The sequence below is a fragment of the Somniosus microcephalus genome, unplaced genomic scaffold, assembly GCF_052327205.1.
Source record: "Somniosus microcephalus isolate GS21.2 unplaced genomic scaffold, FLI_Smic_1.0 unresolved_chr4, whole genome shotgun sequence".
Lineage (NCBI taxonomy): Eukaryota > Metazoa > Chordata > Chondrichthyes > Squaliformes > Somniosidae > Somniosus > Somniosus microcephalus.
This window is the reverse complement of record NW_028225182.1, coordinates 51,262,827-51,288,309: the sequence shown is the minus strand read 5'-3', so window position 1 is coordinate 51,288,309 and position 25,483 is coordinate 51,262,827. Positions and strand designations below refer to the sequence as shown.

Sequence of the window (25,483 nt, the reverse complement as noted above, 5' to 3'; positions counted from 1 at the left end):
AGAGAGCGAGGCAGGTAAACAGCTCCGGGGGCTTTCATATCCTTAACACAGGAGCGACCCGATGACCAGAGAGCAGGCTGGGGCCGGGGGTGGGGGCCAGGAGTTGCAGAGTAGCGGGAGGTACACATATCTGGTAGAAGAGAGGAGTGAAGTGTCGAGAGGAGTGAAGTGTCGAGAGGAGTTATCCGTCTAAACACTTTGCAGCTTCCTCTACAGTAGGAGCTGGTTTGGTCTGTCTCTGAACCAAGTGCTGGCCCTTAGCCCTCGATCCGTAAAGTATCATTCTGCAGTTTTTTCTTTCTCATGTTTGTTTCTTTCACAGGAGGAGAGTGTGGAGAAGTGGTGTGATTGCCATGGGGATGTCCCTTCAGGGCTGATGAGGTGAGGAGGGAGATGGGTTGGAGTGTGTGCGGGAGGTGAGTGTCAAGAATCAGCTCAGTGCAATGGAGATTCTCACTGGGGTACAGTTCCACAGACGCTGACTCTCACTGGGGTACAGTTCCACAGACATTGACTCTCACTGGGGTACAGTTCCACAGACACTGACTCTCACTGGGGTACAGTTCCACAGACGCTGACTCTCACTGGGGTACAGTTCCACAGACACTGACTCTCACTGGGGTACAGTTCCACAGACACTGACTCTCACTGGGGTACAGTTCCACAGACGCTGACTCTCACTGGGGTACAGTTCCACAGACATTGACTCTCACTGGGGTACAGTTCCACAGACACTGACTCTCACTGGGGTACAGTTCCACACACACTGACTCTCAGTGGGGTACAGTACCACTATTCTTTTCACCATGGACGTACAATCCCTCTACACCTCCATCCCCCACCAGGACGGCCTGGGGGCGCTACACATCTTCCTTGAACAGAACCAGTCCCCATCCACCACCACCCTCCTCCACCTGGCCGAACTTGTTCTCACATTGAACAACTTCTCCATTGTCTGCACTCACTTCCTCCAAATTAAAGGTGTTGCTATGGGAACCCGCAAGAGTCCTAGCTATGCCTGCCTGTTCATGGGATATGTGGAACACTCTTTGTTCTAGTCCTACTCGGGTCCCCTCCCTCACCTCTTTTTCCGGTACATTGATGACTGTATCGCTGCCGTTTCCTGCTCTCGCCCTGAATTAGAAAAGTTCATTCACTTTGCTTCCAATTTCCACCCTTCCCTCACCTTCACATGGTCCATCTCCGACTCTTCCCTTCCCTTCCTTGACTTCTCCGTCTCCATCTCTGGGGATACGCTATCGACAAATATCCACTACAAGCCCACTGACTCCCACAGCTACCTGGACTACACTTCCTCCCACCCTGTTTCCTGTAAGGACTCTATTCCATTCTCCCAGTTTCTCGATCTCCGCCGCATCTGCTCCGACGATGCCACCTTCCATACCAGTGCTTCCGACGTGTCTTCCTTTTTCCTCAACCGAGGATTCCCCTCTACAGTGGTTGACACGGCCCTTGACCGTGTCTGTTCTATTTCCCGCACTTCTGCTCTCACCCCTTCCCCTCCCTCCTGGAACCACGATAGGGTTCCTCTTGTCCTCAGCCCTCACCCCACCAGCCTCCACATTCAACGGGTCATCCTACGCCATTTCCGCCACCTCCAGCGTGATCGCACCACCAAACACATCTTCCCCTCCCCTCCCCTTTCAACATTCCGAAGGGACCGCTCCCTCCGCGACACCCTAGTCCACTCCTCTATCACCCCCAACAGCCCTTCCCATTCGCCTGGCACCTTCCCGTGCAGGCGCAGAAGTAGCAACACCTGCCCTTTTACCTCCCCCCTTCCCACTGTCCAGGGCCCCAAACACACCTTCCAGGTGAAACAGCGATTTACTTGTACTACTTGCAATTTAATATACTGTATTCGCTGCTCACGATGCGGTCTCCTCTACATTGGGGAGACCAAACGCAGATTGGGCGACCGCTTTGCGGAACACCTCCGTTCAGTCCGTAAGGGTGACCCTGAGCTTCCGGTCGCCTGTCACTTTAATTCTCCGCTTCACTCCCACTCTGAGCTCTCTGTCCTCGGCCTCTTACACTGTTCCAATGAAGCTCAGCGTAAGCTCGAGGAACAGCACCTCATCTTTCAATTAGGCACTTTACAGCCTTCTGGACCCAACATTGAGTTCAACTATTTCAGACTATAACCCTTGTCCCCATTTTTCAGGCTGTATGTTTTTGGCATCCCCATTTGCAACATTTTATCTTTGCTGCCATCTGCCTCAGCACAGAATGTTCTTCAATTCCTTCCTCCCCTCCCACACCGCCCCCCCCCCCCCCTCTGTCTCTGCACCTGCTTAATATCTGTTCCATCTCCAGCTTTTTCCAGCTCTGATGAAGGGTCCCAGACCCGAAACGTTAACTCTGTTTCTCTCCCACGGATGCTGCCTGGCCTGCTGAGTGTTTCCAGCATTTGCTGTTGTATCCACAGACACTGACTCTCACTGGGGTACAGTTCCACAGACACTGACTCTCACTGGGGTACAGTTCCACAGACACTGACTCTCACTGGGGTACAGTTCCACAACACTGACTCTCACTGGGTACAGTTCCACAGACACTGACTCTCACTGGGGTACAGTTCCACAGACACTGACTCTCACTGGGTACAGTTTCCACAGACACTGACTCTCACTGGGGTACAGTTCCACAGACACTGACTCTCACTGGGGTACAGTTCCACAGACACTGACTCTCACTGGGGTACAGTTCCACAGACACTGACTCTCACTGGGGTACAGTTCCACAGACACTGACTCTCACTGGGGTACAGTTCCACAGACACTGACTCTCACTGGGGTACAGTTCCACAGACACTGACTCTCACTGGGGTACAGTTCCACAGACACTGACTCTCACTGGGGTACAGTTCCACAGACACTGACTCTCACTGGGGTACAGTTCCACAGACACTGACTCTCACTGGGGTACAGTTCCACAGACACTGACTCTCACTGGGGTACAGTTCCACAGACACTGACTCTCACTGGGGTACAGTTCCACAGACACTGACTCTCACTGGGGTACAGTTCCACATACACTGACTCTCACTGGGGTACAGTTCCACAGACACTGACTCTCACTGGGGTACAGTTCCACAGACACTGACTCTCACTGGGTACAGTTCCACAGACACTGACCCTCACTGGGGTACAGTTCCACAGACACTGACTCTCACTGGGGTACAGTTCCACAGACACTGACTCTCACTGGGGTACAGTTCCACAGACACTGACTCTCACTGGGGTACAGTTCCACAGACACTGACTCTCACTGGGGTACAGTTCCACAGACACTGACTCTCACTGGGGTACAGTTCCACAGACACTGACTCTCACTGGGGTACAGTTCCACAGACACTGACACTCACTGGGGTACAGTTCCACAGACACTGACTCTCACTGGGGTACAGTTCCACAGACACTGACACTCACTGGGGTACAGTTCCACAGACACTGACTCTCACTGAGGTACAGTTCCACAGACACTGACTCTCACTGGGGTACAGTTCCACAGACACTGACTCTCACTGGGGTACAGTTCCACAGACACTGACTCTCACTGGGGTACAGTTCCACAGACACTGACTCTCACTGGGGTACAGTTCCACAGACACTGACTCTCACTGGGGTACAGTTCCACAGACACTGACTCTCACTGGGGTACAGTTCCACAGACACTGACTCTCACTGGGGTACAGTTCCACAGACACTGACTCTCACTGGGGTACAGTTCCACAGACACTGACTCTCACTGAGGTACAGTTCCACAGACACTGACTCTCACTGGGGTACAGTTCCACAGACACTGACTCTCACTGAGGTACAGTTCCACAGACACTGACTCTCACTGGGGTACAGTTCCACAGACACTGACTCTCACTGGGGTACAGTTCCACAGACACTGACTCTCACTGGGGTACAGTTCCACAGACACTGACTCTCACTGGGGTACAGTTCCACAGACACTGACTCTCACTGGGGTACAGTTCCACAGACACTGACTCTCACTGGGGTACAGTTCCACAGACACTGACTCTCACTGGGGTACAGTTCCACAGACACTGACTCTCACTGGGGTACAGTTCCACAGACACTGACCCTCACTGGGGTACAGTTCCACAGACACTGACTCTCACTGGGGTACAGTTCCACAGACACCGACTCTCACTGGGGTACAGTTCCACAGACACTGACTCTCACTGGGGTACAGTTCCACAGACACTGACTCTCACTGGGGTACAGTTCCACAGACACTGACTCTCACTGGGTACAGTTCCACAGACACTGACTCTCACTGGGGTACAGTTCCACAGACACTGACTCTCACTGGGTACAGTTCCACAGACACTGACTCTCACTGGGGTACAGTTCCACAGACACCGACTCTCACTGGGGTACAGTTCCACAGACACCGACTCTCACTGGGGTACAGTTCCACAGACACTGACTCTCACTGGGGTACAGTTCCACAGACACTGACTCTCACTGGGGTACAGTTCCACAGACACTGACCCTCCCTGGGGTACAGTTCCACAGACACTGACTCTCACTGGGGTACAGTTCCACAGACACTGACTCTCACTGGGGTACAGTTCCACAGACACTGACTTCACTGGGGTACAGTTCCACAGACACCGACTCTCACTGGGGTACAGTTCCACAGACACCGACTCTCACTGGGGTACAGTTCCACAGACACCGACTTCACTGGGGTACAGTCCACAGACACCGACTCTCACTGGGGTACAGTCCCACAGACACTGACTCTCACTGGGGTACAGTTCCACAGACACTGACTCTCACTGGGGTACAGTTCCACAGACACTGACTCTCACTGGGGTACGGTTCCACGGCACTGACTCTCACTGGGGTACAGTTCCACAGACACTGACTCTCACTGGGGTACAGTTCCACAGACACTGACTCTCACTGGGGTACAGTTCCACACACACTGACTCTCACTGGGGTACAGTTCCACAGACACTGACTCTCACTGGGGTACAGTTCCACAGACACTGACTCTCACTGGGGTACAGTTCCACAGACACTGACTCTCACTGGGGTACAGTTCCACAGACACTGACTCTCACTGGGGTACAGTTCCACAGACACTGACTCTCACTGGGGTACAGTTCCACAGACACTGACTCTCACTGGGGTACAGTTCCACAGACACTGACTCTCACTGGGGTACAGTTCCACATACACTTACTCTCACTGGGGTACAGTTCCACAGACACTGACTCTCACTGGGGTACAGTTCCACAGACACTGACTCTCACTGAGGTACAGTTCCACAGACACTGACCCTCACTGGGGTACAGTTCCACAGACACTGACTCTCACTGGGGTACAGTTCCACAGACACTGACTCTCACTGGGGTACATTTCCACAGACACTGACTCTCACTGGGGTACAGTTCCACAGACACTGACTCTCACTGGGGTACAGTTCCACAGACACTGACTGTCACTGGGGTACAGTTCCACAGACACTGACTCACACTGGGGTACAGTTCCACAGACACTGACTCTCACTGGGGTACAGTTCCACAGACACTGACTCTCACTGGGGTACAGTTCCACAGACACTGACACTCACTGGGGTACAGTTCCACAGACACTGACTCTCACTGGGGTACAGTTCCACAGACACTGACACTCACTGGGGTACAGTTCCACAGACACTGACTCTCACTGAGGTACAGTTCCACAGACACTGACTCTCACTGGGGTACAGTTCCACAGACACTGACTCTCACTGGGGTACAGTTCCACAGACACTGACTCTCACTGGGGTACAGTTCCACAGACACTGACTCTCACTGGGGTACAGTTCCACAGACACTGACTCTCTCTGGGGTACAGTTCCACAGACACTGACTCTCACTGGGGTACAGTTCCACAGACACTGACTCTCACTGGGGTACAGTTCCACACACACTGACTCTCACTGGGGTACAGTTCCACAGACACTGACTCTCACTGAGGTACAGTTCCACAGACACTGACTCTCACTGGGGTACAGTTCCACAAACACTGACTCTCACTGAGGTACAGTTCCACAGACACTGACTCTCACTGGGGTACAGTTCCACAGACACTGACTCTCACTGGGGTACAGTTCCACAGACACTGACTCTCACTGGGGTACAGTTCCACAGACACTGACTCTCACTGGGGTACAGTTCCACAGACACTGACTCTCACTGGGGTACAGTTCCACAGACACTGACTCTCACTGGGGTACAGTTCCACAGACACTGACTCTCACTGGGGTACAGTTCCACAGACACTGACTCTCACTGGGGTACAGTTCCACAGACACTGACCCTCCCTGGGGTACAGTTCCACAGACACTGACTCTCACTGGGGTACAGTTCCACAGACACCGACTCTCAGTGGGGTACAGTTCCACAGACACCGACTCTCACTGGGGTACAGTTCCACAGACACTGACTCTCACTGGGGTACAGTTCCACAGACACTGACTCTCACTGGGATACAGTTCCACAGACACTGACTCTCACTGGGGTACAGTTCCACAGACACTGACTCTCACTGGGGTACAGTTCCACAGACACTGACTCTCACTGGGGTACAGTTCCACAGACACTGACTCTCACTGGGGTACAGTTCCACAGACACCGACTCTCACTGGGGTACAGTTCCACAGACACCGACTCTCACTGGGGTACAGTTCCACAGACACTGACTCTCACTGGGGTACAGTTCCACAGACACTGACTCTCACTGCGGTACAGTTCCACAGACACTGACCCTCCCTGGGGTACAGTTCCACAGACACTGACTCTCACTGGGGTACAGTTCCACAGACACTGACTCTCACTGGGGTACAGTTCCACAGACACTGACTTTCACTGGGGTACAGTTCCACAGACACCGACTCTCACTGGGGTACAGTTCCACAGACACCGACTCTCACTGGGGTACAGTTCCACAGACACCGACTTTCACTGGGGTACAGTCCCACAGACACCGACTCTCACTGGGGTACAGTCCCACAGACACTGACTCTCACTGGGGTACAGTTCCACAGACACTGACTCTCACTGGGGTACAGTTCCACAGACACTGACTCTCACTGGGGTACGGTTCCACGGGCACTGACTCTCACTGGGGTACAGTTCCACAGACACCGTCTCTCACTGGGGTACAGTGCCACAGACACTGACTCTCACTGGGGTACAGTTCCACAGACACTGACTCTCACTGAGGTACAGTTCCACAGACACTGACTCTCACTGGGGTACAGTTCCACAGACACCGACTCTCACTGGGGTACAGTTCCACAGACACTGACTCTCACTGGGGTACAGTTCCACAGACACTGACTCTCACTGGGGTACAGTTCCACATACACTTACTCTCACTGGGGTACAGTTCCACAGACACTGACTCTCACTGGGGTACAGTTCCACAGACACTGACTCTCACTGAGGTACAGTTCCACAGACACTGACCCTCACTGGGGTACAGTTCCACAGACACTGACTCTCACTGGGGTACAGTTCCACAGACACTGACTCTCACTGGGGTACATTTCCACAGACACTGACTCTCACTGGGGTACAGTTCCACAGACACTGACTCACACTGGGGTACAGTTCCACAGACACTGACTCTCACTGGGGTACAGTTCCACAGACACTGACTCTCACTGGGGTACAGTTCCACAGACACTGACACTCACTGGGGTACAGTTCCACAGACACTGACTCTCACTGGGGTACAGTTCCACAGACACTGACACTCACTGGGGTACAGTTCCACAGACACTGACTCTCACTGAGGTACAGTTCCACAGACACTGACTCTCACTGGGGTACAGTTCCACAGACACTGACTCTCACTGGGGTACAGTTCCACAGACACTGACTCTCACTGGGGTACAGTTCCACAGACACTGACTCTCACTGGGGTACAGTTCCACAGACACTGACTCTCTCTGGGGTACAGTTCCACAGACACTGACTCTCACTGGGGTACAGTTCCACAGACACTGACTCTCACTGGGGTACAGTTCCACACACACTGACTCTCACTGGGGTACAGTTCCACAGACACTGACTCTCACTGAGGTACAGTTCCACAGGCACTGACTCTCACTGGGGTACAGTTCCACAAACACTGACTCTCACTGAGGTACAGTTCCACAGACACTGACTTTCACTGGGGTACAGTTCCACAGACACTGACTCTCACTGGGGTACAGTTCCACAGACACTGACTCTCACTGGGGGACAGTTCCACAGACACTGACTCTCACTGGGGTACAGTTCCACAGACACTGACTCTCACTGGGGTACAGTTCCACAGACACTGACTCTCACTGGGGTACAGTTCCACAGACACTGACTCTCACTGGGGTACAGTTCCACAGACACTGACTCTCACTGGGGTACAGTTCCACAGACACTGACCCTCCCTGGGGTACAGTTCCACAGACACTGACTCTCACTGGGGTACAGTTCCACAGACACCGACTCTCAATGGGGTACAGTTCCACAGACACCGACTCTCACTGGGGTACAGTTCCACAGACACTGACTCTCACTGGGGTACAGTTCCACAGACACTGACTCTCACTGGGATACAGTTCCACAGACACTGACTCTCACTGGGGTACAGTTCCACAGACACTGACTCTCACTGGGGTACAGTTCCACAGACACTGACTCTCACTGGGGTACAGTTCCACAGACACCGACTCTCACTGGGGTACAGTTCCACAGACACCGACTCTCACTGGGGTACAGTTCCACAGACACTGACTCTCACTGGGGTACAGTTCCACAGACACTGACTCTCACTGGGGTACAGTTCCACAGACACTGACCCTCCCTGGGGTACAGTTCCACAGACACTGACTCTCACTGGGGTACAGTTCCACAGACACTGACTCTCACTGGGGTACAGTTCCACAGACACTGACTTTCACTGGGGTACAGTTCCACAGACACCGACTCTCACTGGGGTACAGTTCCACAGACACCGACTCTCACTGGGGTACAGTTCCACAGACACCGACTTTCACTGGGGTACAGTCCCACAGACACCGACTCTCACTGGGGTACAGTCCCACAGACACTGACTCTCACTGGGGTACAGTTCCACAGACACTGACTCTCACTGGGGTACAGTTCCACAGACACTGACTCTCACTGGGGTACGGTTCCACGGGCACTGACTCTCACTGGGGTACAGTTCCACAGACACTGACTCTCACTGGGGTACAGTTCCACAGACACTGACTCTCACTGGGGTACAGTTCCACACACACTGACTCTCACTGGGGTACAGTTCCACAGACACTGACTCTCACTGGGGTACAGTTCCACAGACACTGACTCTCACTGGGGTACAGTTCCACAGACACTGACTCTCACTGGGGTACAGTTCCACAGACACTGACTCTCACTGGGGTACAGTTCCACAGACACTGACTCTCACTGGGGTACAGTTCCACAGACACTGACTCTCACTGGGGTACAGTTCCACAGACACTGACTCTCACTGGGGTACAGTTCCACATACACTTACTCTCACTGGGGTACAGTTCCACAGACACTGACTCTCACTGGGGTACAGTTCCACAGACACTGACTCTCACTGAGGTACAGTTCCACAGACACTGACCCTCACTGGGGTACAGTTCCACAGACACTGACTCTCACTGGGGTACAGTTCCACAGACACTGACTCTCACTGGGGTACATTTCCACAGACACTGACTCTCACTGGGGTACAGTTCCACAGACACTGACTCTCACTGGGGTACAGTTCCACAGACACTGACTGTCACTGGGGTACAGTTCCACAGACACTGACTCACACTGGGGTACAGTTCCACAGACACTGACTCTCACTGGGGTACAGTTCCACAGACACTGACTCTCACTGGGGTACAGTTCCACAGACACTGACACTCACTGGGGTACAGTTCCACAGACACTGACTCTCACTGGGGTACAGTTCCACAGACACTGACACTCACTGGGGTACAGTTCCACAGACACTGACTCTCACTGAGGTACAGTTCCACAGACACTGACTCTCACTGGGGTACAGTTCCACAGACACTGACTCTCACTGGGGTACAGTTCCACAGACACTGACTCTCACTGGGGTACAGTTCCACAGACACTGACTCTCACTGGGGTACAGTTCCACAGACACTGACTCTCTCTGGGGTACAGTTCCACAGACACTGACTCTCACTGGGGTACAGTTCCACAGACACTGACTCTCACTGGGGTACAGTTCCACACACACTGACTCTCACTGGGGTACAGTTCCACAGACACTGACTCTCACTGAGGTACAGTTCCACAGACACTGACTCTCACTGGGGTACAGTTCCACAAACACTGACTCTCACTGAGGTACAGTTCCACAGACACTGACTCTCACTGGGGTACAGTTCCACAGACACTGACTCTCACTGGGGTACAGTTCCACAGACACTGACTCTCACTGGGGTACAGTTCCACAGACACTGACTCTCACTGGGGTACAGTTCCACAGACACTGACTCTCACTGGGGTACAGTTCCACAGACACTGACTCTCACTGGGGTACAGTTCCACAGACACTGACTCTCACTGGGGTACAGTTCCACAGACACTGACTCTCACTGGGGTACAGTTCCACAGACACTGACCCTCCCTGGGGTACAGTTCCACAGACACTGACTCTCACTGGGGTACAGTTCCACAGACACCGACTCTCAGTGGGGTACAGTTCCACAGACACCGACTCTCACTGGGGTACAGTTCCACAGACACTGACTCTCACTGGGGTACAGTTCCACAGACACTGACTCTCACTGGGATACAGTTCCACAGACACTGACTCTCACTGGGGTACAGTTCCACAGACACTGACTCTCACTGGGGTACAGTTCCACAGACACTGACTCTCACTGGGGTACAGTTCCACAGACACTGACTCTCACTGGGGTACAGTTCCACAGACACCGACTCTCACTGGGGTACAGTTCCACAGACACCGACTCTCACTGGGGTACAGTTCCACAGACACTGACTCTCACTGGGGTACAGTTCCACAGACACTGACTCTCACTGCGGTACAGTTCCACAGACACTGACCCTCCCTGGGGTACAGTTCCACAGACACTGACTCTCACTGGGGTACAGTTCCACAGACACTGACTCTCACTGGGGTACAGTTCCACAGACACTGACTTTCACTGGGGTACAGTTCCACAGACACCGACTCTCACTGGGGTACAGTTCCACAGACACCGACTCTCACTGGGGTACAGTTCCACAGACACCGACTTTCACTGGGGTACAGTCCCACAGACACCGACTCTCACTGGGGTACAGTCCCACAGACACTGACTCTCACTGGGGTACAGTTCCACAGACACTGACTCTCACTGGGGTACAGTTCCACAGACACTGACTCTCACTGGGGTACGGTTCCACGGGCACTGACTCTCACTGGGGTACAGTTCCACAGACACCGTCTCTCACTGGGGTACAGTGCCACAGACACTGACTCTCACTGGGGTACAGTTCCACAGACACTGACTCTCACTGAGGTACAGTTCCACAGACACTGACTCTCACTGGGGTACAGTTCCACAGACACCGACTCTCACTGGGGTACAGTTCCACAGACACTGACTCACACTGGGGTACAGTTCCACAGACACTGACTCACACAAGGGTACAGTTCCACAGAAACTGACTCTCACTGGGGTACAGTTCCACAGACACTGACTCTCACTGGGGTACAGTTCCACAGACACTGACCCTCACTGGGGTACAGTTCCACAGACACTGACTCTCACTGGAGTACAGTTCCACAGACACTGACTCTCACTGGGGTACAGTTCCACAGACACTGACTCTCACTGGGGTACAGTTCCACAGACACTGACTCACACTAGGGTACAGTTCCACAGAAACTGACTCTCACTGGGGTACGGTTCCACAGACACTGACTGTCACTGGGGTACAGTTCCACAGACACTGACTCACACTGGGGTACAGTTCCACAGACACTGACTCTCACTGGGGTACAGTTCCACACACACTGACTCTCACTGGGGTACAGTTCCACAGACACTGACTCTCACTGGGGTACAGTTCCACAGACACTGACTCTCACTGGGGTACAGTTCCACAGACACTGACTCTCACTGGGGTACAGTTCCGCAGACACTGACTCTCACTGGGGTACGGTTCCACAGATGCTGACTCTCACTGGGGTACAGTTCCACAGACACTGACTCTCACTGGGGTACAGTTCCACAGACTCTGACTCTCACTGGGGTACAGTTCCACAGACACTGACTCTCACTGGGGTACAGTTCCACACACACTGACTCTCACTGGGGTACAGTTCCACAGACACTGACTCTCACTGGGGTACAGGTCCACAGACACTGACTCTCACTGGGGTACAGTTCCACAGACACTGACTCTCACTGGGGTACAGTTCCACACACACTGACTCTCACTGGGGTACAGTTCCACAGACTCTGACTCTCACTGGGGTACAGTTCCACAGACACTGACTCTCACTGGGGTACAGTTCCACAGACTCTGACTCTCACTGGGGTACAGTTCCACAGACACTGACTCTCACTGGGGTACAGTTCCACACACACTGACTCTCACTGGGGTACAGTTCCACAGACGCTGACTCTCACTGGGGTACAGTTCCACACACACTGACTCTCACTGGGGTACAGTTCCACAGACACTGACTCTCACTGGGGTGCAGATCCACACACACTGAATCTCACTGGGGTACAGTTCCACACACACTGCCTCTCACTGGGGTACAGTTCCACAGACACTGACTCTCACTGGGGTACAGCTCCACAGACACTGACTCTCACTGGGGTACAGTTCCACACACACTGACTCTCACTGGGGTACAGTTCCACACACACTGACTCTCACTGGGTACAGTTCCACAGACACTGACTCTCACTGGGGTACAGTTCCACAGACACTGACTCTCACTGGGGTACAGTTCCACAGACACTGACTCTCACTGGGGTACAGTTCCACAGACACTGACTCTCACTGGGGTACAGTTCCACAGACACTGACTCTCACTGGGGTACAGTTCCACAGACACTGACTCTCACTGGGGTACAGTTCCACACATACTGACTCTCACTGGGGTACAGTTCCACAGACACTGACTCTCACTGGGGTACAGTTCCACAGACACTGACTCTCACTGGGGTACAGTTCCACAGACACTGACTCTCACTGGGGTACAGTTCCACAGACACTGACTCTCACTGGGGTACAGTTCCACAGACACTGACTCTCACTGGGGTACAGTTCCACAGACACTGACTCTCTCTGGGGTACAGTTCCACAGACACTGACTCTCACTGGGGTACAGTTCCACAGACACTGACTCTCACTGGGGTACAGTTCCACACACACTGACTCTCACTGGGGTACAGTTCCACAGACACTGACTCTCACTGAGGTACAGTTCCACAGACACTGACTCTCACTGGGGTACAGTTCCACAAACACTGACTCTCACTGAGGTACAGTTCCACAGACACTGACTCTCACTGGGGTACAGTTCCACAGACACTGACTCTCACTGGGGTACAGTTCCACAGACACTGACTCTCACTGGGGTACAGTTCCACAGACACTGACTCTCACTGGGGTACAGTTCCACAGACACTGACTCTCACTGGGGTACAGTTCCACAGACACTGACTCTCACTGCGGTACAGTTCCACAGACACTGACTCTCACTGGGGTACAGTTCCACAGACACTGACTCTCACTGGGGTACAGTTCCACAGACACTGACCCTCCCTGGGGTACAGTTCCACAGACACTGACTCTCACTGGGGTACAGTTCCACAGACACCGACTCTCACTGGGGTACAGTTCCACAGACACCGACTCTCACTGGGGTACAGTTCCAGAGACACCGACTCTCACTGGGGTACAGTTCCACAGACACCGACTCTCACTGGGGTACAGTTCCACAGACACTGACTCTCACTGGGATACAGTTCCACAGACACTGACTCTCACTGAGGTACAGTTCCACAGACACTGACTCTCACTGGGGTACAGTTCCACAGACACTGACTCTCACTGGGGTACAGTTCCACAGACACTGACTCTCACTGGGGTACAGTTCCACAGACACCGACTCTCACTGGGGTACAGTTCCACAGACACCGACTCTCACTGGGGTACAGTTCCACAGACACTGACTCTCACTGGGGTACAGTTCCACAGACACTGACTCTCACTGGGGTACAGTTCCACAGACACTGACCCTCCCTGGGGTACAGTTCCACAGACACTGACTCTCACTGGGGTACAGTTCCACAGACACTGACTCTCACTGGGGTACAGTTCCACAGACACTGACTTTCACTGGGGTACAGTTCCACAGACACCGACTCTCACTGGGGTACAGTTCCACAGACACCGACTCTCACTGGGGTACAGTTCCACAGACACCGACTTTCACTGGGGTACAGTCCCACAGACACCGACTCTCACTGGGGTACAGTCCCACAGACACTGACTCTCACTGGGGTACAGTTCCACAGACACTGACTCTCACTGGGGTACAGTTCCACAGACACTGACCCTCACTGGGGTACAGTTCCACAGACACTGACTCTCACTGGAGTACAGTTCCACAGACACTGACTCTCACTGGGGTACAGTTCCACAGACACTGACTCTCACTGGGGTACAGTTCCACAGACACTGACTCTCACTGGGGTACAGTTCCACAGACACTGACTCACACTAGGGTACAGTTCCACAGAAACTGACTCTCACTGGGGTACGGTTCCACAGACACTGACTGTCACTGGGGTACAGTTCCACAGACACTGACTCACACTGGGGTACAGTTCCACAGACACTGACTCTCACTGGGGTACAGTTCCACACACACTGACTCTCACTGGGGTACAGTTCCACAGACACTGACTCTCACTGGGGTACAGTTCCACAGACACTGACTCTCACTGGGGTACAGTTCCACAGACACTGACTCTCACTGGGGTACAGTTCCGCAGACACTGACTCTCACTGGGGTACGGTTCCACAGATGCTGACTCTCACTGGGGTACAGTTCCACAGACACTGACTCTCACTGGGGTACAGTTCCACAGACTCTGACTCTCACTGGGGTACAGTTCCACAGACACTGACTCTCACTGGGGTACAGTTCCACACACACTGACTCTCACTGGGGTACAGTTCCACAGACACTGACTCTCACTGGGGTACAGGTCCACAGACACTGACTCTCACTGGGGTACAGTTCCACAGACACTGACTCTCACTGGGGTACAGTTCCACACACACTGACTCTCACTGGGGTACAGTTCCACAGACTCTGACTCTCACTGGGGTACAGTTCCACAGACACTGACTCTCACTGGGGTACAGTTCCACAGACTCTGACTCTCACTGGGGTACAGTTCCACAGACACTGACTCTCACTGGGGTACAGTTCCACACACACTGACTCTCACTGGGGTACCGTTCCACAGACGCTGACTCTCACTGGGGTACAGTTCCACACACACTGACTCTCACTGGGGTACAGTTCCACAGACACTGACTCTCACTGGGGTGCAGTTCCACACACACTGAATCTCACTGGGGTACAGTTCCACACACACTGCCTCTCACTGGGGTACAGTTCCACAGACACTGACTCTCACTGGGGTACAGCTCCACAGACACTGACTCTCACTGGGGTACAGTTCCACACACACTGACTCTCACTGGGGTACAGTTCCACACACACTGACTCTCACTGGGTACAGTTCCACAGACACTGACTCTCACTGGGGTACAGTTCCACAGACACTGGCTCTCACTGGGGTACAGTTCCACAGACACTGACTCTCACTGGGGTACAGTTCCACAGACACTGACTCTCACTGGGGTACAGTTCCACACACACTGACTCTCACTGGGGTACAGTTCCACAGACACTGACTCTCACTGGGGTACAGTTCCACACACACTGACTCTCACTGGGGTACAGTTCCACAGACACTGACTCTCACTGGGGTACAGTTCCACAGACACTGACTCTCACTGGGGTACAGTTCCACAGACACTGACTCTCACTGGGGTACAGTTCCACAGACACTGACTCTCACTGGGGTACAGTTCCACACATACTGACTCTCACTGGGGTACAGTTCCACAGACACTGACTCTCACTGGGGTACAGTTCCACAGACACTGACTCTCACTGGGGTACAGTTCCACAGACACTGACTCTCACTGGCGTACAGTTCCACAGACACTGACTCTCACTGGGGTACAGTTCCACAGACACTGACTCTCACTGGGGTACAGTTCCACAGTCACTGACTCTCACTGGGGTACAGTTCCACAGACACTGACTCTCACTGGGGTACAGTTCCACAGACACTGACTCTCACCGGGGTACAGTTCCACAGACACTGACTCTCACTGGGGTACAGTTCCACAGACACTGACTCTCACTGGGGTACAGTTCCACAGACACTGACTCTCACTGGGGTACAGTTCCACAGACACTGTCACTCACTGGGGTACAGTTCCACAGACACTGACTCTCACTGGGGTACAGTTCCACAGACACTGACTCTCACCGGGGTACAGTTCCACAGACACTGACTCTCACTGGGGTACAGTTACACAGACACTGACTCTCACTGGGGTACAGTTCCACACACACTGACTCTCACTGGGGTACAGTTCCACAGACACTGACTCTCACTGGGGTACAGTTCCACAGACACTGACTCTCACTGGGGTACAGTTCCACAGACACTGACTCTCACTGGGGTACAGTTCCTCAGACACTGCCTCTCACTGGGGTACAGTTCCACAGACACTGACTCTCACTGGGGTACAGTTCCACAGACACTGACTCTCACTGGGGTACAGTTCCACAGACACTGACTCTCACTGGGGTACAGTTCCACAGACACTGACTCTCACTGGGGTACAGTTCCACAGACACTGACTCTCACTGGGGTACAGTTCCACACACACTGACTCTCACTGGGGTACAGTTCCACAGACACTGACTCTCACTGGGGTACAGTTCCACACACACTGACTCTCACTGGGGTACAGTTCCACAGACACTGACTCTCACTGGGGTACAGTTCCACAGACACTGACTCTCACTGGGGTACAGTTCCACAGACACTGACTCTCACTGGGGTACAGTTCCACACACACTGACTCTCACTGGGGTACAGTTCCACAGACACTGACTCTCACTGGGGTACAGTTCCACACACACTGACTCTCACTGGGGTACAGTTCCACAGACACTGACTCTCACTGGGGTACAGTTCCACACACACTGACTCTCACTGGGGTACAGTTCCACAGACACCGACTCTCACTGGGGTACAGTTCCACAGACACTGACTCTCACTGGGGTACAGTTCCACAGACACTGACTCTCACTGGGGTACAGTTCCACACACACTGACTCTCACTGGGGTACAGTTCCACAGACACTGACTCTCACTGGGGTACAGTTCCACAGATTCTGACTCTCACTGGGGTACAGTTCCACAGACACTGACTCTCACTGGGGTACAGTTCCACAGTCACTGACTCTCACTGGGGTACAGTTCCACAGACACTGACTCTCACTGGGGTACAGTTCCACAGACACTGACTCTCACTGGGGTACAGTTCCACAGTCACTGACTCTCACTGGGGTACAGTTCCACAGACACTGACTCTCACTGGGGTACAGTTCCACAGACACTGACTCTCACTGGGGTACAGTTCCACAGACACTGACTCTCACTGGGGTACAGTTCCACAGACACTGTCACTCACTGGGGTACAGTTCCACAGACACTGACTCTCACTGGGGTACAGTTCCACAGACACTGACTCTCACCGGGGTACAGTTCCACAGACACTGACTCTCACTGGGGTACAGTTACACAGACACTGACTCTCACTGGGGTACAGTTCCACACACACTGACTCTCACTGGGGTACAGTTCCACAGACACTGACTCTCACTGGGGTACAGTTCCACAGACACTGACTCTCACTGGGGTACAGTTCCACAGACACTGACTCTCACTGGGGTACAGTTCCTCAGACACTGCCTCTCACTGGGGTACAGTTCCACAGACACTGACTCTCACTGGGGTACAGTTCCACAGACACTGACTCTCACTGGGGTACAGTTCCACAGACACTGACTCTCACTGGGGTACAGTTCCACAGACACTGACTCTCACTGGGGTACAGTTCCACAGACACTGACTCTCACTGGGGTACAGTTCCACACACACTGACTCTCACTGGGGTACAGTTCCACACACACTGACTCTCACTGGGGTACAGTTCCACAGACACTGACTCTCACTGGGGTACAGTTCCACACACACTGACTCTCACTGGGGTACAGTTCCACAGACACTGACTCTCACTGGGGTACAGTTCCACAGACACTGACTCTCACTGGGGTACAGTTCCACAGACACTGACTCTCACTGGGGTACAGTTCCACACACACTGACTCTCACTGGGGTACAGTTCCACAGACACTGACTCTCACTGGGGTACAGTTCCACACACACTGACTCTCACTGGGGTACAGTTCCACAGACACTGACTCTCACTGGGGTACAGTTCCACACACACTGACTCTCACTGGGGTACAGTTCCACAGACACCGACTCTCACTGGGGTACAGTTCCACAGACACTGACTCTCACTGGGGTACAGTTCCACAGACACTGACTCTCACTGGGGTACAGTTCCACACACACTGACTCTCACTGGGGTACAGTTCCACAGACACTGACTCTCACTGGGGTACAGTTCCACAGATTCTGACTCTCACTGGGGTACAGTTCCACAGACACTGACTCTCACTGGGGTACAGTTCCACAGTCACTGACTCTCACTGGGGTACAGTTCCACAGACACTGACTCTCACTGGGGTACAGTTCCACAGTCACTGACTCTCACTGGGGTACAGTTCCACAGACACTGACTCTCACTGGGGTACAGTTCCACAGACACTGACTCTCACTGGGGTACAGTTCCACAGTCACTGACTCTCACTGGGGTACAGTTCCACAGACACTGACTCTCACTGGGGTACAGTTCCACAGACACTGACTCTCACTGGGGTACAGTTCCACAGACACTGACTCTCACTGGGGTACAGTTCCACACACACTGACTCTCACTGGGGTACAGTTCCACACACACTGACTCTCACTGGGGTACAGTTCCACACACACTGACTCTCACTGGGGTACAGTTCCACAGACACTGACTCTCACTCAGTAGGTATGGGCGACGAGTTGGCTAAGGTAGGTTGGGAAACTAGATTAAAAGATAAAAGTAGAAAGGTAATGGCAAACATTTAAATAAATAACTGATAATTCGCAATGAATATACATTCTCTTAAGGAATAAAAACACCACAGGGAAAATGGTCCACCCATGGCTAACAAGAGAAATTGAAGATAGTATTTGATTAAAGGAAGAGGCTTATATTGTTGCCAAAAAGAGTAGTGAGCCTGAGGAGTGGGAGGATTTTAGAAGGAGGACCAAGAGAAAAGAAAGGGACTATAGAATATGAGAGTAAACTAGCGAGAGACATAAAAACAGACTGCAAAAGCTTCTATAGGTATGTAAAAAGGAAAAGATTAGCAAAAGTAAACGTAGGTCCCTTACAGGCTGAGACAGGAGCAATTATAGTGGGGAATAAGGAAATGGCAGAGAAATTAAACCAATACTTTGTGTCTGTTTTCATGGAAGAAGACGCAAAAAACCTCCTGGAAATAGTGGGGAACCGAGGGTCTAGCGAGAATGAGGAACTGAAAGAAATTAGTGTTAGTAAAAAAATAATACTGGAGAAATTAATGGGACTGAAAGCCGATAAATCCCCTGGACCTGATTGCCTACATCCTCGGGTTTTTAAAGAGATAGTGGATGCATTGGTTGTCATCTTCCAAAATTCCATAAGAAGGCAAATGGTATGTTGGCCTTCATAGTGAGAGGGTTCGAGGACAGGAACAAGGATGTCTTGCTGTAGTTGTACAGGGCCTTGGTGAGACCACACCTTGAGTATTGTGTGCAGTTTTGGTCGCCTTATCTGAGGAAGGATGTTCTTGCCATGGAGGGAGTGCAGCGAAGATTCACCAGACTGATACCTGGGATGGCAGGAATGACGTATGAGGAGAGATTGGGTCGATTGGGCTTATACTCGCTGGAGTTTAGAAGAATGAGAGGGGATCTCATTGAAACTTATAAAATTCTAACAGGACTAGACAGACTAGATGCAGGAAGGATGTTCCCGATGGTCGGGGAGTCCAGAACCAGGGGTCACAGTCTAAGGATAAGGGGTAAGCCATTTAGGACAGAGATGAGGAGGAATTTCTTCACCCAGAGAGTGGTGAACCTGTGGAATTCTCTACCACAGAAGGCAGTTGAGGCCAATTCATTAAATATATTCAAGAAGGAGTTAGATATATTTCTTAAGGCTAAAGGGATATGGGGAGAAGGCAGGGACAGGGTACTGAGTTTGGATGATCAGCCATGATCTCATTGAATGGCAGAGCAGGCTCGAGGGGCCGAATGGCCTCCTCATGCTCCTATCTTCTATGTTTCTATTCTAGAATGGTTCCCGTGGATTGGAAGGTAGAAAATGTAACCCCACTATTTAAGAAAGGAGGGAGAGAGAAAATGGGGAACTACAGACCAGTTAGCCTGACATCAGTAGTAGGGAAAATGCTAGAATCTATTATTAAGGACGTGGTAACAGGGCACTTAGAAAATAATAATAGGATTGGGCAGTCAACACGGATTTATGAAAGGGAAATCATGTTTGACGACTGTTAGAATTTTTTAAGGTTGTAACTAGCAGAATAGATAAGGGGGAACCAGTGGATATGGTGTATTTGGATTTTCAGAACGCATTTGATAAGGTGCCGCACATTAGGTTATTAAACAAAATTAGGGCTCATGGGATTGGGGGTAACATACCAGCATGGATTGAGGATTGGTTAATGGACAGAAAACAGAGAGTAGGAATAAAGGGGTCATTTTTGGGTTGGCAGGCTGTAACTAGGGGGGTGCTGCAAGGATCAGGATATACTTGCCATAGAGGGAGTGCAACGAAGGTTCACCAGACTGGTTCCTGGGATGGGGGGATTGTCCTATGAGGAGAGATTGAGTAGACAAGGCTGATATTCTCTAGAGTTTAGAAGAATGAGAGGTGATCTCATTGAAAGATACAAAATTCTTACAGGGCTTGACAGGGTAGATGCAGGGAGGATGTTTCCCCTGGCTGGGGAGTCTAGAACCAGGGGTCACAGTCTCAGAATACGGGGCAGGACATTTAGGACTGAGATGAGGAGGAATTTCTTCACTCAGAGGGTGGGGAATCTTTGGAATTCTCTGCCTCAGAGGGCTGTGGAGGCTCAGTCTTTGAGTATATTCAAGACAGAGATCGATAGATTTTTGAATATTAAGGGAATCATGGGATATGGGGATAGTGCGGGAAAGTGGAGATGAGTTAGAAGATCAGCCATGATCTTATTGAATGGCAGAGCAGGCTCGAGGGGCCGAATGGCCGACTCCTGCTCCTATTTCTGATGTTCTTAATGGTGTGGAGGGGCTGAATGTTCCTGTTGCTAAAAGTTAGCTAGCCACATTTCAGACCCTACAGCACGTTTATTTAATCGGGGTAATTTTGTATATTTTAATTACATAAGGGATGGACAATAAATGCCGGCCTTGCCAGCGATGCCCCCATCCCGTGAATGAATGTTTTAAAAAAAAAAGCACCAGAATAGGGACTGTACTCCAATTGATTTTTGTTGGATCTTATCCTCAAGTGATCCCACTTATTCCCCTCTGCCCCACTGAGGAGAGGCACGAAAACGGAGAGGCAATTCAGGAATGCAACCCCCAAATTCCTCTCTGATCCCTCGCAGCCAATCGCGCCCCCAGGGCGCGGAACCTGTGGGCCGTCTCCTGTTATGACCTGCCCCGCCGCCTTCTGGCTATCACCGCATAGCCTTTCGGAAGAATTCCCCTACCCCCCCGGGGGCAGACTGCGAGGAGTTGAGTCCTCGACCAGCTGCTCCAGAAATCTCGCACTTCCTGCTTCTTCAGCTGGTGACCTGTCGTTCTATCAGCTCTGACACTCTGTAGAAAGCTCCCACAAGTCTGGCAGCAGCTGGCGAGAGAGAGAGAGCGAGAGCGAGCAGGCAGCTTCAAAGTGTCGGGTGTAGATCTTTGGTCAGATCCGCCCTGGTACGCCTGTAAAGTCCCGCAGGTATTTCCAGTTTTTCCTGTTTCTGTTACCCCGCGGTCATGATATCTCTCTTTCAAAGTCATCCTTGTATTCGCCGTGTTGTATTATTTATACCTTTTTCCTGTTCGATTTATATTCAGGTCAGGAGACAGCGTTTCTGTTTCTCAGTTCCTGTGCTGTCGGTAAGATGCAGAAACTCTCGGTGTAAAATCGTAGTGGGAGAGGGGAAAGTGTCGTGTTTTTTTTTTTGCGATGGCTGCTTATAAGAACATAAGGAGCAGGAGTCGGCCACACGGTCCCTCGAGCCTGCTCCGCCATTCAATAAGATCATGGCTGATCTTCGACCTCAACTCCACTTTCCCGCCCGATCCCCATCTCCCTCGATTCCCCTAGAGTCCAAAAATCTATCGATCTCAGCCTTGAATATACTCAATGACTGAGCCTCCACAGCCCTCTGGGGCAGAGAATTCCAAAGATTCACCACCCTCTGAGTGAAGAAATTCCTCCTCATCTCAGTCCTGAATGGCCGACCCCTTATCCTGAGACTGTGACCCCTGGTTCTAGACACTCCAGCCAGGGGAAACAGCCTCTCAGCATCTACCCTGTCAATCCCCCTCAGAACTTTACAGGTTTCAATGAGATCGCCTCTCATTCTTCCAAACTCCAGATGATTGTGATTATTGATGTCTGATTGTGACACCGCGAACCAGACCAGGCCGCAGCGCTCCGGGGTGCTGTTACCCAGTGTGGGCTGTCTCAACGACGGGAGTTGGGAGGGGTACACCTGTCACTGGGGGAGGGGGTGGGAGGGGCAGGCTGCGAGTCTTTCTGCCGCCTCCACATAATCCTGCAGACAACTGGGCTAATGAGTAGTCATAGGAACAGGAGGAGGCCATTCAGCCCCTCGAGCCTGTTACACTGGAACATGAGGCCATTCAGCCCCTCGAGCCTGTTACACAGGAACATGAGGAGGCCATTCTGCCCCTCGAGCCTGTTACACAGGAGCAGGAGGAGGCCATTCAGCCCCTCGAGCCTGTTACACAGGAACAGGAGGAGGCCATTCAGCCCCTTGAGCCTCAACACAGGAACAGGAGGAGGCCGTTCAGCCCCTCGAGCCTGTTACACAGGAACATGAGGCCATTCAGCCCCTCGAGCCTGTTACACAGGAACAGGAGGAGTCCATTCAGCCCCTTGAGCCTCAACACAGGAACAGGAGGAGGCCATTCAGCCCCTCGAGCCTGTTACACAGGAGCAGGAGGAGGCCATTCAGCCCCTCGAGCCTGTTACGCAGGAACAGGAGGAGGCCATTCAGCCCCTGGAGTCCGTTACACAGGAACAGGAGGAGGCCATTCAGCCGCTCGAGCCTGTTACACTGGAACAGGAGGAGGCTGTTCAGCCCCTCGAGCCTGTTACACGGGAACAGGAGGAGGCTGTTCAGCCCCCTCGGGCCTGTTACACAGGAACAGGAGGAGGCCATTCAGCCGCTCGAGCCTGTTACACTGGAACAGGAGGAGGCTGTTCAGCCCCTCGAGCCTGTTACACGGGAACAGGAGGAGGCTGTTCAGCCCCCTCGGGCCTGTTACACAGGAACAGGAGGAGGCCATTCAGCCCCTGGAGCCTCAACACAGTAACAGGAGGAGGCCATTCAGCCCCTCGAGCCTGTTACACGGGAACAGGAGAAGGCTGTTCAGCCCCCTTGGGCCTGTTACACAGGAACAGGAGGAGGCCCATTCAGCCCCTGGAGCCTGTTCCGCCATTCAATGAGATCAGGGCTTACCTGCGACCTAACTCCACCTACCCACCTTTGGCCCATATCCCTCAATACCTTTGGTTAACAAAAAGCTATCAATCTCTGATTTAAAATTAACAATTGATCTAGCATCAATCACTGTTTGCGGAAGAGAGTTCCAAACTTCGACCACCCTTTGTGTGTAGAAGTGTTTCCTAATCTCACTCCTGAAAGGTCTGGCTCTAATTTTTAGACTCGGCCCCCTACTCCGAGAATCCCCAACCAGCGGAAATAGTTTCTCTCTCTCTCCCCTATCTGTTCCCCTTAATATCTTGAAAACTTCAATTAGATCACCACTTAACCTTCTAAATTCCAGGGAAATACAACCCTCATTTGTGTAACCTCTCCTTGTTAATTAGCCTTAAATTAAATTAAATTTACGCTGGACAAGCAGCAGGAATCTTCCCAGTGAAGTCTTAGCCAGTTAACTCCTGGACCCCGTGCTGCATTTTGCCGACCCCAAGTCTTAGTTCCGTCAACCTGTCCCTACGTTCTCTGACTTGAGGTAAGTGGGATGTGTGGCTGTGAGTGTACACCGATACACCACCTAGAATCATAGCATCTTGCAGCACAGAAGGAGGCCATTCGGCCCAGCCTGTCTGTGCCGGCTCTTTGAAAGGGTTATCCAATTGTTCTTTGAGGGCACGAAGGAGGACACAAATAACCTCCCAGAGATGCCGGGGAACAGAGGGTCTGATGAAAGGGAGGAACTGAAAGAAATCAGTATTTGTAGGGAAATGGTGTTAGGAAAATTGATGGGACTGAAGGCCGATAAATCCCCAGGGCCTGATGGTCTACATCCCAGGGTACTTAAGGAAGTGGCCCTAGAAATAGTAGATGCATTGCTGGTCATCTTCCAGAACTCGATAGACTCTGGAACGGTACCCATGCATTGGAGGGTAGCTAATGTTACCCCACTATTCAAAAAAGGTGGTAGAGAAAAAGCGGGGAATTATAGACCGGTAAGCCTGACATCGGTAGTGGGGAAAATGCTAGAGTCTATTATAAAAGATGTAATAGCAGAGCACTTGGTAAGTAGTGACAGGATCGGACAAAGTCAACATGGATTTACAAAAGGTAAATCATGCTTGACTAATCTACTGGAATTTTTTGAGGATGTAACTGGTAAAATAGATAAAGGAGAACCAGTGGATGTGGTGTATTTCGACTTTCAGAAGGCTTTCGATAAGGTCCCACATAAGAGATTAGCGTGCAAAATTAAGGCACATGGGATTGGGGGCAAGGTATTGACTTGGATAGAGAACTGGTTGGCGGACAGAAAGCAAAGAGTTGGAATAAACGGGTCGTTTTCCGAGTGACAGGCAGTGACT

The 25,483-nt window shown here is 52.1% G+C and overlaps 1 protein-coding gene across 1 annotated transcript in view; it reads left to right on the top strand.

The window, feature by feature from the left end:
- The first annotated feature begins 319 nt into the window (after window positions 1-319).
- The window catches only part of slc16a13 (solute carrier family 16 member 13), a 42,256-nt gene continuing 17,092 nt past the window's right edge, over window positions 320-25,483 (top strand). Inside the window, exon 1 of the mRNA XM_085977539.1 lies at window positions 320-381. The gene's annotated coding sequence lies outside the window, so the exon portion shown is untranslated. The remainder of the gene's footprint in view (window positions 382-25,483) is intronic.